The sequence below is a fragment of the Paramormyrops kingsleyae genome, chromosome 24 (genome assembly GCF_048594095.1).
Source record: "Paramormyrops kingsleyae isolate MSU_618 chromosome 24, PKINGS_0.4, whole genome shotgun sequence".
Classification (NCBI taxonomy): domain Eukaryota; kingdom Metazoa; phylum Chordata; class Actinopteri; order Osteoglossiformes; family Mormyridae; genus Paramormyrops; species Paramormyrops kingsleyae.
This window is the reverse complement of record NC_132820.1, coordinates 22,703,649-22,720,377: the sequence shown is the minus strand read 5'-3', so window position 1 is coordinate 22,720,377 and position 16,729 is coordinate 22,703,649. Positions and strand designations below refer to the sequence as shown.

The following is a 16,729-nucleotide window of genomic DNA, read 5'->3' as shown; positions in this document are numbered from 1 at the left end:
GGCAGCTTCCCCATGGTTACAGTGTACAGGGCGAAATGCACATTTAGAAATCCTGCCCTGGGAAGTTCCATGCATTTCCGTATAGTACAAATTGCCAGCTTTCCGGCAGTATATCACATGTCCCAGGGCAGGATTTCTACGTGCCACTTCCGTGGACTTTTAGTTGAAGATTATTTATGCCAGCTTCCCCATGGTTACAGTGTACAGGGCGAAGTGCACATTTAGAAATCCTGCCCTGGGAAGTTCCATGGATTTCCGTATAGTACAAATTGCCAGCTTTCCGGCAGTATATCACATGTCCCAGGGCAGGATTTCTACGTGCCACTTCCGTGGACTTTTAGTTGAAGAATATTTATGGCAGCTTCCCCATGGTTACAGTGTACAGGGCAAAGTGCACATTTAGAAATCCTGCCCTGGGAAGTTCCATGCATTTCCGTATAGTACAAATTGCCAGCTTTCCGGCAATATATCACATGTCCCAGGGCAGGATTTCTACGTGCCACTTCCGTGGACTTTTAGTGGAAGATTATTTATGGCAGCTTCCCCATGGTTACAGTGTACAGGGCGAAATGCACATTTAGAAATCCTGCCCTGGGAAGTTCCATGCATTTCCGTATAGTACAAATTGCCAGCTTTCCGGCAGTATATCACATGTCCCAGGGCAGGATTTCTACGTGCCACTTCCGTGGACTTTTAGTTGAAGATTATTTATGGCAGCTTCCCCATGGTTACAGTGTACAGGGCGAAATGCACATTTAGAAATCCTGCCCTGGGAACTTCCATGCATTTCCGTATAGTACAAATTGCCAGCTTTCCGGCAATATATCACATGTCCCAGGGCAGGATTTCTACGTGCCACTTCCGTGGACTTTTAGTTGAAGATTATTTATGCAAGCTTCCCCATGGTTACAGTGTACAGGGCGAAGTGCACATTTAGAAATCCTGCCCTGGGAACTTCCATGCATTTCCGTATAGTACAAATTGCCAGCTTTCCGGCAGTATATCACATGTCCCAGGGCAGGATTTCTACGTGCCACTTCCGTGGACTTTTAGTTGAAGATTATTTATGCCAGCTTCCCCATGGTTACAGTGTACAGGGCGAAGTGCACATTTAGAAATCCTGCCCTGGGAAGTTCCATGCATTTCCGTATGGTACAAATTGCCAGCTTTCCGGCAGTATATCACATGTCCCAGGGCAGGATTTCTACGTGCCACTTCCGTGGACTTTTAGTTTAAGATTATGGATGGCAGCTTCCCCACGGTTACAGTGTACAGGGCGAAGTGCACATTTAGAAATCCTGCCCTGGGAACTTCCATGCATTTTCGTATAGTACAAATTGCCAGCTTTCTGGCAATATATCACATGTCTCAGGGCAGGATTTCTACGTGCCACTTCCGTGGACTTTTAGTTGAAGATTATTTATGGCAGCTTCCCCATTGTTACAGTGTACAGGGCGAAGTGCACATTTAGAAATCCTGCCCTGGGAACTTCCATGCATTTTCGTATATAGTACAAATTGCCAGCTTTCCGGCAATATATCACATGTCCCAGGGCAGGATTTCTACGTGCCACTTCCATGTTTCAATATAACAGATGCTTTAATTGTAATATCCTTTTTATTTTATTTATTTCGTGTATTAATTCTGATAAAATGGCTTGTAGAGTGGCAACCACGTTTCTAGGTAGATATTTCACAGGAGTGCTTTCAAGCTGTACAGTATAGCTGTACTTATATGAGAAAATTTAATCAGATAACACCAAAACAGTTCAATAGTGCTTGGATGTGAGATCTACAGAAATACAGAATTACAATAAAATACTGACATGTTTGGTGAAAGACATATTTATTTACTATGATTTATTTTATTCGTCAGGAACAGGCATCCATGAACAGTGACGTTGGTAGCCATGGACATCCACATCTGTCTGACGGGACAAGAGAGGGGAAAAATGCAGATTATCCTCGACCAGAGAACGCTCAACAGATAATATATAGAACATTTTCACATGTTTAACAAATTAACAATGAAATTAATGTTAACATTAAGAACAATACGATTTCGGACATCCGTATTGTACTGACTGCGCAGTTGCACCGCAATGCTGAGCTCCTCCTTTTGTTTACGTTCGGCGGAATCCGGCGGAATCCGCATTTTACCCTCACCCGCATGAAAACAACAGCGAATCCGTGTACTAATCAGCGCGCGACAGGGGAAACTGAATTGCCCAGAACACCGGCGCTGGACCTTCTTCCCAGCACAGCTTCCAGGGGTGACCATGCCCAGCGACTCCCACAGCCAGGCTCCCTTCTCCGGGGACACACAGCGCATGGGGCTGCTGGAGACTTCCGGCAGTGCGGCCTCCTCCTAGCCCCGTAATGCCGCCTCCGCTGCCTCGGCTAGCCACCCCTGGCGGTCGCGCTACTTCTCCCAGTTGGTCAACTCACCGCTGAGCTGCTCCAGCTCCTGCTCCTCCGCAGGTTTCAGCAGCCGCTCACGGTCACGATGGTCCCGCTCCTGCTGCTTGTCAAGTCCGCGGCGCTCTGCAGCCAGCCGGGCCTCCCAGCTGCAGCACGTCTCCTCCCGCTCCAACAGAGCAGCCCCCGCCCGCTGCGGATTCTCCTCACTGACGAGCAGGGAGCTCTTGACGGCCGGTGAGTGGCAGGAGCGTCTTCAGGGCGCGCTGCGCGGGTCCGGTGCATCCTGGATCAGGGTTCCCACAATTCTGGCACAACCGACTGGCTAAGCAGTTTCTAGCGCCGAGGTGGTTAAAATGGTACGGTCCACATTAGCGGTGTCTGAAATTGTTTTACATAGAAATTTTCCTACAAGGTGAAGTTAGCTTTTGTTTTTTTCTTTACAGCAAAAGAAAAGTTTTAAGACCCCCCAAACTGCTATTTTTGTCTCTTTGGGGGAGTCTGGGTCTTGGCGGGGGTTACTGTACCCCCCAGTTCCCCCCGTAATTCGAACCATGTGTCTATGCTGCTGAAATGAGCCTTGCATATTGCGAGTTGGACCGAAATCATCTTAGTGAAGTTTAGTTTGGTATTTGTAAAGCTGGCCTATCCAGTCATGCAAAAGGTTAAACTTAATTAACTATATGCAGTGGTGTAAAATTCAGCTTTCTTACTTTTGACATGAATGAACTTACTTTAATTAATTAAGCTACATATCACCCATCCATGTTTCCTAGCATTTCCAGCACTGGAATGAAAATGATGCAGAGCTTAATTAAAGCACTGAACAGCTGTTGCCATCCCACCAGCAGGGGGCAGGGCTGCCCTTCATCATATCAAGCAACGCAGTGTGAGGCTTCCTATGCATCTTGCTCCCTCCCTCTCCGCCTTGGCTTTGTTCAGTCATCTTACTTTGTGTTTCTGTGCCTATGTGCTTTGCTTGTTTCAACTGGTTTTAGGATCTAAACTGGTTAAAGACCATGGAGTGGCTGGTTAAGGAGGCTCACCAAAGCCTACACTGTCTGTAGTCTACACTGCCTACCCCTCACCCAACACATCGTCAGTCTCATGACACCAGGCAGATAACATAAGAACATAAGAACTATACAAACGAGAGGAGGCCATTCGGCCCATCGAGCTCGCTTGGGGAGAACTTAACTAATAGCTCAGAGTTGTTAAAATCTTATCTAGCTCTGATTTAAAGGAACCCAAGGATTCAGCTTGCACTACGTTATCAGGAAGACTATTCCATACTCTGACTACACGCTGTGTAAAGAAGTGCTTCCTTAAATCCAGTTTGAAATGTTCTCCCGCTAATTTCCACCTATGGTACTGGAGTGTTAATACCAGAACATCCCGACTCCGGAACAGTCTGTACCCCCAGGCCAACAGAAGGATCAACTACTGCCACCCTCTGCCAGCTGTGCCCCCACCCCAGGCACTATGGTAATGGTCACCCAGCTCACTGCACTCTGCACCTTACATGCAGTTGCACCTGCTTTTTATACTGGACTGATAAGCACCAGTCACTTCATGCTGCAGTTTCTTCTTCCCTACGGTCCTCATATGCATGTATATTGTCATGTATAGGTTATGTAAGTTTTCTGGACTGATAAGCAGCAGCCACTTTGCACTGCACATTCCGATTCCATACCCATATCTATAGTTTACATTGTTATGTATAGTTCCTGTACTGTATGTATGCATGTCTGTTTTACATTGGTAACTACATATATTTCTTTATTCCATAAATTCTACAGATTAGTGGAATACCTGCATGGATTTAAATTCCCCGCTGCATTCCACTGTGCGTTTCTGTTTATCAGTGCCGTCCTTCCACGCACACGGACTCTGCCACGGGCATGTGCACACGTACGCCACACACTCACACACATCACGTACTTCACATACTCGCGTATCACATCTGCCATTTCCTACCTGCTTCACACCCCCATCAAGATTATCCATTGTTTGTTGCAGTTTCTGTTAAGCAAATAAATGCTTTTTTATTAAACCAATCGCTGTTTTGTGTTCATTTGGGTAGGACAGAAGCCAGCATACTATCCAAAGAAGCCCCACAGCCTTCAGGTATATTTATGTTCATTGTTGAACTACTTATCTGATGGGATTTGGTGGGATATGAGACTGATTAAATTACCAGTATCACCCAGCATCAACACATCCCAGTTTGCTGTTTTGACCACTTTAAATCATGCATAAGATGTTGCTTGTTGGCCATAACTGATTACAGAAGCATCATATACTTTGATGTGAACTAATGTGTAGCCAAACTGTTTTCCAGCAAGCTCACAGAATACTTTTTATTGCATAATTATTTTTATATTTGTTTTGAAGAATAAAATATAGTTATTAAGGAACTGTGTGTGGTTTATCTGTTAAACTGACCACTGAACTTTAACATAAACAGAGGAAACATCACATAATGCTATAATCACAATTAACACAAATGCTTCGTCAAGAACCCCTGGGTTACATCACAAGCGACTGTCTCTGTGAGTGAGTGGAGTCTTTGGCTCTGTAGCCCTTCGTGATGGTGTCTGTATCTCATGGCCTGCTGTTCCCTTGCACACTACTCTTCCAGTGTAGGTATTGAGGCACTGAGGTTGTCTGTCAGGTGGCTGAGGTGAGTAGAGTTGCACCACCTCTTCCAGTAGCTGCACCAGGACCCTCCCCGGTAGAGCTCAGCCTGGCAAATGGTCAGTATTAGGGTGTACTCACACTTGGCCCGGTTGCCTTATATAATGCCTGAGCATGATATAAGGCTTCAGGTGTTTCATTCAGACCCATTGCCAAAAGTGTATAAAATCAAGCACCTAGCCATGCAGTTGGGTTTACAATCATTTGTGAAAGAATGGGTCGTTCTGAAGATCTCAGTGAATTCTAGCCTGGTATTGTCATTGGATACCATCTTTGTAACATGTCAGTTTGTGAAATTCCTTTCCTGCTATATATTCCACAGCCAACTGTACGTGGTATTATTGCAAAGTGAAAGTGTTTAGGAACAGAATCCCAGCGACAAAGTGTCAGGCCACGTGAAGTAACAGAGTGCTAAGGTGCATAGTGCATACAAATTGCTAATGGTTTGTCGACTCAATAACTTTCTCTGGCATTAACTCCTGCACAAAAACTGTGTACTGGGAGATTCTTGGAATGGGCTTCCATGGCCTTGCAAGCTTCACATCACCAGACACAATGCCAAGCATCGGATGGTGTGGCGTAAAGCACACCACCACTGGCCTCTGGAGCAGTGGAAATGTGTTCTGCGGAGTGACCAAATCGTGCTTCTCTGTCTGGCAGTCAGATGGACAAGTCTGGGTTTGGCAGATGCCATGAGAACGTTACCTGCCTGATTGCATTGTGTCACCTGTAAAGTTTGGTGGACGAAGGATAATGGTATGGTTAGGGTACCATATTTGGTGAGATGAAAAAGAGGACGTGTCCGGGGATGTTTTTCACGTTCACTGGCCAATCAGACAACACTTCTTTTATAATAAGTGTTCCCTAATCATCTTGTAAAACGAAAATTCACGTCCGGTGAAGGCAGACTGTTGGGTTGAGATTGTGTATATATTATCACTCATGTGTATTCTTATGAATGTATAGCTTGTTTTATATGGCAACTGTGTAAGTGCTTAACAGTAATTTTCTATCACGTGCAGCAGACGAGCCCACCTCTGCTGTACGTTCTGTTGTTCCTATTTCCACTCCCACTTCCACATCCCATTCTATCCCACTCGAAATGTTGTTCACACCCACAATGTAACCTGATCACCTTAAAGTATAAATAAACCCTCTCATGGTGCCACATCCTTGTAGCTACACTGCGGTGTGCACCCTTGCAAGTAAAACAGCGCGTGTCTCATACTCTGTGGGCCAGCGGCCGGGGGGGGGGGCTGATCACTCTCTCCGACACAGACACAGAAAATATGAGTATATGTATATGGAAAGTATGTCTTTTTCAACAAAAGTTACAAAATGTTAAAAAAGCTAAACTTTTTTAAACCTAAAGCAAATAATGCAATTCACTATAATTTTTGGAAGTTGACTTCAGTCAATCATTCTTATGAGCCAAGTAGGCCTGTATACACTGAATTTGACATGATATATTCTATCCTAATAAATATTAAAACAAAGTCTTAAGGGAATAAGCAGAGGATTAGTTTTAAAGAAGCAAAAAAATATGTAATAATAAAATAAATTCAAATATAGATTGAAGTGCCCAGAATTTGGAAGAGTTTATGGCCGAGGTGGGAGGGGTCGGCGATGATCTCGCCAGGTCGCCTTTATGTTCTTGGGGCAGGTAGTGAATCACTGAGGTTGAGGCTGCAGCCAATGAGCTTCTCTGCTGCTTGGACGATGCCCTGCAGTCCTTATATAAAATATTTAATATTAATTGTTGTGTCTATCATTAGGAAAACAGCGATACTGAATGGGGAGTCTTAAGTTCACCACTACATTTTAACACCACGTTCCAGATCTACAATAACAGAACCTGAATGTATTATTTTACAAACGACCATTTCAACAGGGTGGTGCAGTGGTTCGTGCTGCTGCCTCACAGCAAGCAGGTCCTGGGTTTGGTCCTGGGTCCTATCTGTGTAGAGTTTGCACGCTGTTTGTGTGGGTTTTCACTGGGGGCTCCAATTTCCTCTCACGGTCAAAAAATGTGCAGGATAGGTTAATTGATTAGTCTAAATTGGCCCTGTAGTGTGTGGGCGACTGCCCAGGGTTGGTCCCTGTCTGTGCTCATTGTTCCTGGGATAGGCTCCCTATGACCCTGGTTGGGATTAAGTGGTTTCAGAAGATGGATGGATGGACAACCATTCTGTTGAATATATTTCATTATTCTAATTTCAGTTCCAAAAATGACTTGACCTTAAGAAGAAGTGTTCTTTACTTTTTAATCATTTTCCCACTTTTTGCTGCTGTTCTCTTTCAAGACGAAGGGAATAATGATAAACTGAGGTAAGCCTTCAGCAGCATTTACCTGGTCACACTGTAATGGTGTCACGTCGAGGGCAAGGACAGAGGCGAAGACAGGCATGGAGGAAAACCAAAAGGGGCTTTATTAAAGAAAACTACACTACAGGAAGGGCAAAGGAAACAGACCACAAGGGGTCCAAACAGGGTAGGGAGGATCAGGCAAGAACACTAGACACAGGACACACTGGGGAGCACATGCAGGCAGCAACATCAATGACTGCACTGAGGATCGCAGGACTGAAGGACACTTTTTACAGGGCATGTGAGGGAGCAGATGGGACAGCGGGGAAGACAGCAGGCTATACGTACACTAAGATGGGAGACAGAGTGGAAGAGGGCAGGACAAGACACCAGATGGGCACTGCTGCGGGACAAGGGCGCAGACACCGAACACCACTAGGGGACGAGACAGACAAGGGTAGGCAGGGGCAACACCAGGACAGGGCACTCTGGGGGCAAGACGGGACACCACTAGGAGAACTGGGGCCAGACTAGGGACAACCAGGATGATAGAACGTACATCACACACCAGGACAGGTCCACAGACGAGTGATAACACGGGACAAGAAACATTTCGTGTGGGTTACAGGAGCTGGGGAAGACAAGACAGGCCATTAACCATACAGAGGACAGAAGCGGAGCAAGGAACTATATGGAACCAAACACTAACAGGAACCAAACACGGGCAAGAAACCAGAAAAGACAGGGAACGCAGGGCACAACTGACACACAGACCAACACAGGGTGGACAGCTGAAGGGGACTGCAGGGCAGGAGGGCCCAGAGAAGCCGGAGCAGTGGCCACGGATGGTGGCTTTTCCCAAGGACAGTGGGCTGGAGACGTCTTGGACCTGGAGTGAAGACAGAAACAGAGGAAGGGAACAAGCAGAGGGTGTGGGGGGAACAAGACTGCAAGACAAGTTAAAGTTTATGGGAACACAGGTGACCTGTACAACATGCCCTTAATGAGGGATACGGTGCTTAATAAATAAACAATAAATAAAACACAAATACATAACAGGGCTAATCATCTTTATGTGTGTGCAGTTTAAACAATGAAATCAAATTAACTTACCTGGGGATTTTAGTAATTCTGGAATTATGAAAAATAATACTTTAAAGAGCAGTTTACAAATCTACTTAGAAATATACATTATTCTCTTAATAAACGTTAAACATTATTATGAAACATTCCACATATACATCTCAAAATTTATCACACTTAATTCATTATCTTTGATACTCTTTCAATTATTTTATGTTCCCCAAACAGCAGCAGCAGAACCACAACTTCATCTTCTTCATATTTTAGCTCTTCTCTATATAAAGAGCTGTACAAGCTCAACTTTAATATTAATTTCCCACCACTTCTACTTCTTCTATCTCTACCTGACCCACATCTATCTCTACACCGCCAGTTTCCTCCTGACCTCCTTCTCTATTTATAATCTCAACTAGTACATCACTTACTATTATTTCCAACATGGTTACATCACTCACCATGTCCGCACCCTCAATAATTACCTCCCCTACTTCTACCCCCACAATCTCAACATTTACATCCCCAGATTTTACTTCTGCAAGCCCAAACTCGCACACTTGGACTTGCACAGCCTCCACCTTCACATTTCCTTTCATATCCTCTGCCTTCAGGTAAATTTCCCCCCCCTTAACCACCTTTACATTCACCCCCACCTCACCTTGCTTCTCCTTGCTTCCATTTTGCATTTTATTAATGCCTACATTCAGGTCTGCGGCCTCCACCTGTACACTGGAGGTCACCCCCACATGTTTCTCCCTCTCTGCCACCTCCACCTTTTCCCCACTAATTGCACCCTTTACCTCACCTATCCCCTGAGTGCTCCTATTCTTCCTGACCTTCTTCTTTTTCTGAAGGTAGTACGTCTTATAAATTTCCCACTCTTCAGATGTCAGGCCATAATTGTTATGAAGAGTCTCAGAGCCTTTCATGCTCACACCCTCCCCTCCCTTACACCAGTCAGTCACACCTCCCAGTGCTCCCATAACCTCCCCAGCCTGGACAGTGGGGGGTGTTGCTGGTGAGTACTCCTCCAAACCTTCCTTATCTCGCCAGTCAATCACCTCGTCCCACAGGTCCCAGGCTCCCCAGTGCTGGTCGTTGGTCCAGGAAACAGCTCTCGCAATTCTCATTCTGGTGAATAAACAAGACATATAATTAACTAGCCATATGTGATACTCGCAAAGCCAAATCTGCACTGTATTATTTCAACTTCATTCCTAAATGCTATTCATCAAGAATGCCTATGGAAAGAGATGGAGCCTTCATTAGCTGCTCGTGGCGTCGAGGCTACTCCGGCAGTAACGGCTGAATTGCTAAAACTGCTTCACAATACAGCAGGGGCGTTGCTAGAGATTTTGGGCCCCATGAAAGCATATCATATTAGGCCCTCCAGTCCAAACCAATCCAGTAATTTTCCTAATTTTTAGGGGCCCTGTCACTCAGGGGCCCTTGGAATCGTCCTAGCTTTCCTCCCCCTTACGGCGCCCCTGCAATACAGTAAAGCTTGTGAAATTATGACGCTGCTTCGATACGCTATAACATCGCCATGGTACCGAACCTAGCAAAATGTTAATCTTACTTCAAGAACATGGGACATTTAAAAAGTAAACGTATAGGCGATCTTTGCAGAATAACATCTGAAGATGAAATGCATTATCACAGGCTGGATGAGTATAACCAATCATATCAACCATAAGTCTTATTGTTCTTAAGTTTAACACAAATATTTTCTCTTACCATTTAAATATAAACAATCATATTACAGTTTTTTTCAATTGCTAACAAGTGCTTACCTATACTTCAGATACTTTTTCCAAACACTTAACACAGACACACACCTACAAAACACAATTGGCCAAATGGCTAATTTTCCTCTCAAAAACACATTTTGTTAAACATATACTAGCACTTCATTTCAAAATACAATACACCTTTCTCTGCACACACTAACTTTACCAAAACACTGGAAATCTGACTCAAAATGAAATTATTCTGTCAAACAATAACGCATGTTTTCAGTTCACAAGGTACATGCAGTCAATCAAAGTGCACCAGGTTTCAAAATACTGGCAATCTTTGGCATTACAAAAACTACATAGACTCTGTTTCATTTTTACTGGTAACTGTATGCAAGACATGCAATCCACCGTTTTTACACTATATTTTTTGGTTGGGAACTGTATGTCCACATCTAATGTTCACATTCTAAATCATTCCAGGAAAAAGCAAATCAGTTTTTTTTTTCCTTTACTGTATACAAGTTTTACTGTATTGCTTACAGTGAACAAAATATTCATGAAACATACAAGAGCAAACACACAAAATACACTGAGCGAACACACAAAAAACAGCAACAAAAAAGCTCAGATGAAAGGGGGAAAGACTGGAAAAAAAAAAAGACTGGAAAAAAACCCCCACAAAATTATCTAATCTCAGCAATCTTCAGGGTTAGGCCACATGTTTTCGTCAACATCGCATCTGATGTCATCCAAGGCGATACACCTGGGATAAAACCGCTTGGTATGACGGATCCACCCTTGGCAGTCTTCAACTGCGATGTCCCTGCAGCCAGCATCCATGGCATCAAGGAGTGACATCTGGTCATGTGACTGATGGTCATAAACCTTTCACCTCCATGCAGAAAATAACTCCTCTATGGGATGGAGGAAAGGTGAATAGGGTGGAAGGAAGAGACCGACCAGTCTTGGGTGGACTTCAAACCATGTTGTGATTGCTTGAGAGTGATGGAAAGCCACATTGTCCCAGGTGATGACAAAGGTCCTCATGTGCTCTCCCTCTTGATCCTGGTCTGGAACCAGGTGCTGGTGAAGATCATTCAAAAAGGCAAGGAGGCGCTCGGTATTGTAGGGTCCAACCTGAGATCTATGAAGGACCAATCTAGTATTTGCAATTGCTGCACATATTGTGATGTTTGCCCCTCTCTGTCCTGGCACTTCAACTGTGGCCCTATTTCCTAAAATATTTCGTCCTCGCCGACGCCTTTTGGCCAGATTGAATCCTGCCTCATCTATGTAGATGAATTTGTGAGGGGCCTGATTGGCCTCCACCTCCATAACTCTCTGAAACAAAGTTTATGCAAATTCATGTCACCATATACTGTACTGTAACCTATTACGTATAGGTTACCTATATGTATACTTATAGCTTACAGTAAGCTTACTGTAGAACTAGACATTGAATATACACTATACTACCTGGACATATTGTCGCCGGAGCTCCTTGACTCTGTCATTGTTCCTTTCAAAGGGAACAGTGTAGAGCATCCGTACTCTGTGTTTGGACAATGTCCGAGTAATAGTTGTGAGGCTGATGCTATTGATATTGCGAATGTCAATTATTGAATTGTTTGTTAATTGTCAGCTTATTTTTGAGCTGATGTGTTGTTTTTGAGCTGATATTATTGCAGAAGTAGAGGTTTTATACTGTAGGTAAGGTTTGGAATATTGTTGTTTTTATTGTTGTATGTTGTGTATTAACATTTGTAAATAAGACAAAAACGATCCATAATTTTGTTGGGAGGTATAGCTTGTCTGTTAAGAAAATGTAAGCATTGTAGATATGTGTTCACTGACTGCATATTGGGTGAAAACGACATGAAATGTGTGAATGGTATGGCCACAAAAGACCGATGCTGTGCTAATTGTGTTTAGAGTTTTGAAAATGTGACAACTGTTTGGACAAACGCTTGTTAGCGACTGGAAAAAACTGTAATAATAATGGCCACAGCATCTACAGTTTAAATTACTAATTATAAATATATTTCAACGATATTGTGCCGCAATATTTGCATGTAGGACATAAAATCAAATATAAAATTGAATATGCTAACAAAACATAATTTGAAGAAATAGCAAGAAACATACAAAGAGATGCTGCTCACCTCTGCGCCATCTCTCTGTCAGAATGTTTGTGTTTAACCTGCAATGATTTTGTTTCTATGGAAACCACCGAGATATTTCATTGGTCGAAAAGTATGAAGATATGTACTGACATTATGTTCAACGAATGAAAACAGAATGAATTGTCAGGGAGGGACGAATTTGAAGCTGGTCCAATCAGAAGTAGTCTCTTTAGGTTGTGCTTACTGTAGCTGGGCGTGATTGGATATCTATCCGCCTTTCAAGCCCCCAAATCATGTATCTACTTGTCAATAAGTAACCACGCAGCTCTGTCTATAAAGTGTGTCTGTAATTTTCTTATGACATTATGTTTTTGCTAGGCAGCATTACGGTAATGCGTAATACCGCTGTATTGGGGGTGTACCGCCGCTGTATTTCCATAGCTGGTTGACGCAATTAGCATTTTAGCAACATTGGTAGGGCGACGTCAACTCTCAACGAATTTCATAGGCAACATCTATAATTCAGGAACTAGTAGGTCTTAAGATAGTTGTTTACGCTTTTGAGAAAGAAGACTATAGTTCTTGTTATTCAAATTCAGTATCCTGGTGTTTTTAATTTCGAAGATATGTCATATACAAGTTTTTTGAGAGACAAAATTTTGGTTTGATTTCTATTTTATTTTATGTTAAATAAAGTTCATTTAAAACCATTTTACAATTAGTGCAGTGTTTCCTTTAGAATTAGTGCAGTGTCCTTAAAAACTGCATGTTCAAACCTAAGGCCATGCCATAATAACTGCTTTGCAGATATTTCATTCAGGAATCTATAGAGGATATAGGTAAGCCAGTCTGTGTATGTGTGTTTGGGTGGATGGTAATGTATATATTATGTTGTGAGGACCAAATGTCCCCACAGTGTTATAAAAACATGTTATTTTGACTTTGTAAGGACATGTTTTTGGTGCCCAAATGAAAAAACTCAATTTTATAGAATTCTGTGAATGCAATCAAAGGAATTGTCAAAGTTTTGTATTTTGTTTGCTTACTTACTGTTACTTCTTGGTTACTACTGTAGGGATTAAGGATTAAGGTTGCCATAGTTAGGATTGGGGTTATGCCCATACAAATGAATGGAGAATCCACACAAATATTCAGATACCTAATCTCTCTCTCTCTCTCTCTCTCTCTCTCTCTCTCTCTCTCTGTGTGTGTGTGTGTGTGTGGTATGTCATGTTGGGATTACAGTTTTCTCCATGGAAATGAATGGAGAGTCCCCACAAATATATAATTACAAACATGTGTGTGTGTGTGTGTGTGTGTGTGTTGTGTGTGGTATCAGATCAGTCCCTGAGAGTTCAGTAGTCTGATGCCGTGTTTCTGAGTCTGGGTGTGAAGGCCTGAATGCTTTTCCAGACGCTAGGAGTGTGAAAAGATAATGTGAGGGGTGGGTGGGGTCATCCACAATGTTGGTGGCTTTGTGGATGGAGCGTGTTATGTGAATGTCCATGACGGAGGGGAGAGAGACTCTAATGATCTTCTCAGCTATCCTCACTATCTGTGGATCTTGTGATCTGAGGCTTGGAAAAACATGTTGTGCTGCTCAACCTTGGCACAATGATATGGGTGAATCATGGACACAATAGAATTTGGGGATGATTAGTCCATACAGGGACAGAATCATTCCATACCTCAATCACCTCGTACGTATGTCTGCTAGGTGGAGTTGCTCCTAACTGTGCGCAGTGGAGTTGAACAATCACAACTTCCCAGAATATTACAGTAACAGGACGACAGTGAACAAGTCTTATTAATTCTATGCTGTGTGGACGATGTAACCGTCCGCGTGTTCACCTTAATACACAGGACATTCAAGCCATTGCAGAATCCAAACCCAGAAATGCAGCTCCCTCCACCAGCAACGCCAATATAGAAACTGCCACAAAATCCATGCCCCCTGATAACCAGCCCCTTTTATTTCCACCACCGTCGTGGGGACCGTACTACAAAGAGTCAACGCAAGGTAAGCTGCAAAGTGCAAACAAATTTACAACCTACCCTACATAGTGCCCTACGTTTACTTTGTCTGTACTATGAGTACAGTCTTTGCACCTTATCTGTTTGGCACTATATGTCGGTCATTCCTGTTACTTTTCTGTCCTCATGGTTTACTTATATTTTCTCTAACATGAGTCACATATTTAAAGCAAATATATATTTAGGTCTTCGTTATCACGTAAACAGAGACAATACGTATTAAAATTTTAAAAACTTTTATTGATATATGCATTAAGGCTGCCATGATTAGTGGGCATAGTCGATGACATGTTCTTCTTCAATATCACTACGCAATTATTGGAGTAGCTATTCTCTAAAGTCCTGCAGTGACATGTAGTTTGTTATGCTGTGTTTTTATGAAATGCCTTTTTATATATCATTATTGTTTCAGTTTATGCTGTAGCCATTTGTGCATGAATCTCCTTGCATCAGAGGAAGTTGGGAGTGGGGTGTGACCTTTATGAAGCAGAATGAGACGAGATGAGTTGTAAAATAAATGGTTACGCTAACTGCAGTGAGACCTTTCTCATGCGGCCCTGCTCAATCTGTGTAGTCATACCATGGCAGTCAGTTAAACAGGGAGGTTTATCTGCAGTGTTGGATTGTCTCCTGGGAACCTGTACAGCCAGTGCTTGGAGTGTGATGTAGGACACGAAATCAGGACCGCCCACTTTTTACTCATTTTAATCTTAAAATATGGACAGTGTGAACTGGAACTTTGCCATTTTGCTCATATCACTTCCTCTGCCAGCACTTGCAGGATGGGCTTCCCCTTTCATTCTGGTTCCTCCCAAGGTTTCTTCCTTCTAGGGAGTTTTTCCTTGCCACTGGTTTGCTCTCTGTGGGCTTTGGGCAGGGATAAGGTAAAGTGCTTTGAGACAATGTAATGTTGTGAAAATGCACGACACAAGTAATATTGAATTGAAATGAATCACACCAGCTTGTCTCAGCTGACAGCAGCTCTTACTTATCTGATAAGGGGGGGGGGGGGGGGGGGTATCACATACCTTCTGGTCAACGTCAAAAGGAATTTATATATAAAATAATATATTGCATATTGCTATAACACTCAGTAAATGGGACCTATTATGCTTTTCCCTTTCTATTAGTGTGTTACATGGCTTCAACTGCATGTAAACGGTCTGCAAAGTCTTTAGATGCAAAGTACATAGCAAAGGGAGTAACTCTCAGCACAGAAACCACTCATCTCTCATCTGCCTAAAACACCTCATTGGAATTCCAGCCCTTACTTCCGTGACATGATGAGGTCACCTCATAACACAATCCTTATTGTCTGCCTACCTGCAAGGATCTGTCTGCAGACTGAATGACAGGGGAATGAAGGGTAAACCGACCAATCAAACCACACTGGACTCATTGGGGGTGGGATTAGACAGAGGGTGAATAGACATGTGCATTATGAGAAAACAATATGTGCTTTTCGAACACTGAAGCATGCATACTCTATTCTAGTTGATCATAGATATAAAATTATAAACTGAAAGTGAGCATAATAATGCCCTTTAAGCAACAGTAGGCTGCTGTCCATGGTGCTGAAAACCTGGATTGGCAAATTTTACATGAAATTTTTTCACCTACTTTAACTGTAACCCTCTTATTTTGTTGGCAGTGATGCTCTGTGAAGTCATACAGAGGTGGGTATAGAAAGGATTACAGTGAGTAATAGGTGATTTAGATGAACTTTAGATGAACTACATTGTACAGTAGGAGATGTAAGGTGCAACACACATTAAAAGCTCTTTTTGTGTGAACATTATAAAACAGATTAATACATATTAAGCATGCAGTTTGAAACTTTACATTCAGACCTACATCAGTCAGAAAAAGCAGGCGATGACCAGCCCAACCAGCAGCTCCATCCCTGATTGTACAGAATCGCTTGTCAGGGTAACTTCTGAAGTCATGACTAAACTAATTTCCCTCTCTGCCTTCAGCTTCACCAGCTAGATTAAACTAATCATTGAGGAGGAAAAAACAGTCAAGCCTCACAGTGAAGCCATAAAACACACTTGGGTTAAATGTATTACACTTTTTTCCAATCATTTTGACTCGTGTCTCAATACCATGTCCACTTTTTCCAAACACTTAAAACATGCACCGTAAAATTGGACTATGTGAGCTAAACTATGTATGCTTTTGCATTGCCTTGACACAATATGCATTCAATCACCACTTCCCCCAAATTTTATGAATACTTCTCTCAGTCAGTGTTTGCCACCAGCAAAACTTTGTACAACTACAGCCGATTTTTCAGACGTTTAGATAATATGTTCAAAACAGTTAATTTTCA

General features: G+C 42.8%; 3 long non-coding RNA genes across 6 annotated transcripts; 1 reads left to right on the top strand and 2 right to left on the bottom strand.

The window, feature by feature from the left end:
- Positions 1-1,828: 1,828 nt before the first annotated feature.
- On the bottom strand, positions 1,829-2,586 carry LOC140582441 (uncharacterized). Its single transcript, XR_011985411.1, has 2 exons — positions 2,448-2,586; positions 1,829-1,927 (listed from the first exon to the last, which is right to left on the bottom strand). It is a non-coding gene; the product is annotated as an uncharacterized lncRNA (long non-coding RNA).
- Positions 2,528-4,474, top strand: LOC140582442 (uncharacterized). The gene is made up of 2 exons (XR_011985412.1): positions 2,528-2,654; positions 3,194-4,474. It is a non-coding gene; the product is annotated as an uncharacterized lncRNA (long non-coding RNA).
- A 3,046-nt stretch (positions 4,475-7,520) lies between these two features.
- LOC140582387 (uncharacterized) lies at positions 7,521-12,447 on the bottom strand. 4 transcript variants are annotated; one of them, XR_011985334.1, is made up of 3 exons: positions 12,403-12,447; positions 10,295-11,581; positions 7,521-9,632 (listed from the first exon to the last, which is right to left on the bottom strand). It is a non-coding gene; the product is annotated as an uncharacterized lncRNA (long non-coding RNA). The 4 variants fall into 4 exon arrangements; XR_011985332.1 differs by having other exon boundaries at positions 7,521-11,581; XR_011985333.1 differs by having other exon boundaries at positions 7,521-11,581; positions 12,386-12,440.
- Positions 12,448-16,729: the final 4,282 nt, after the last annotated feature.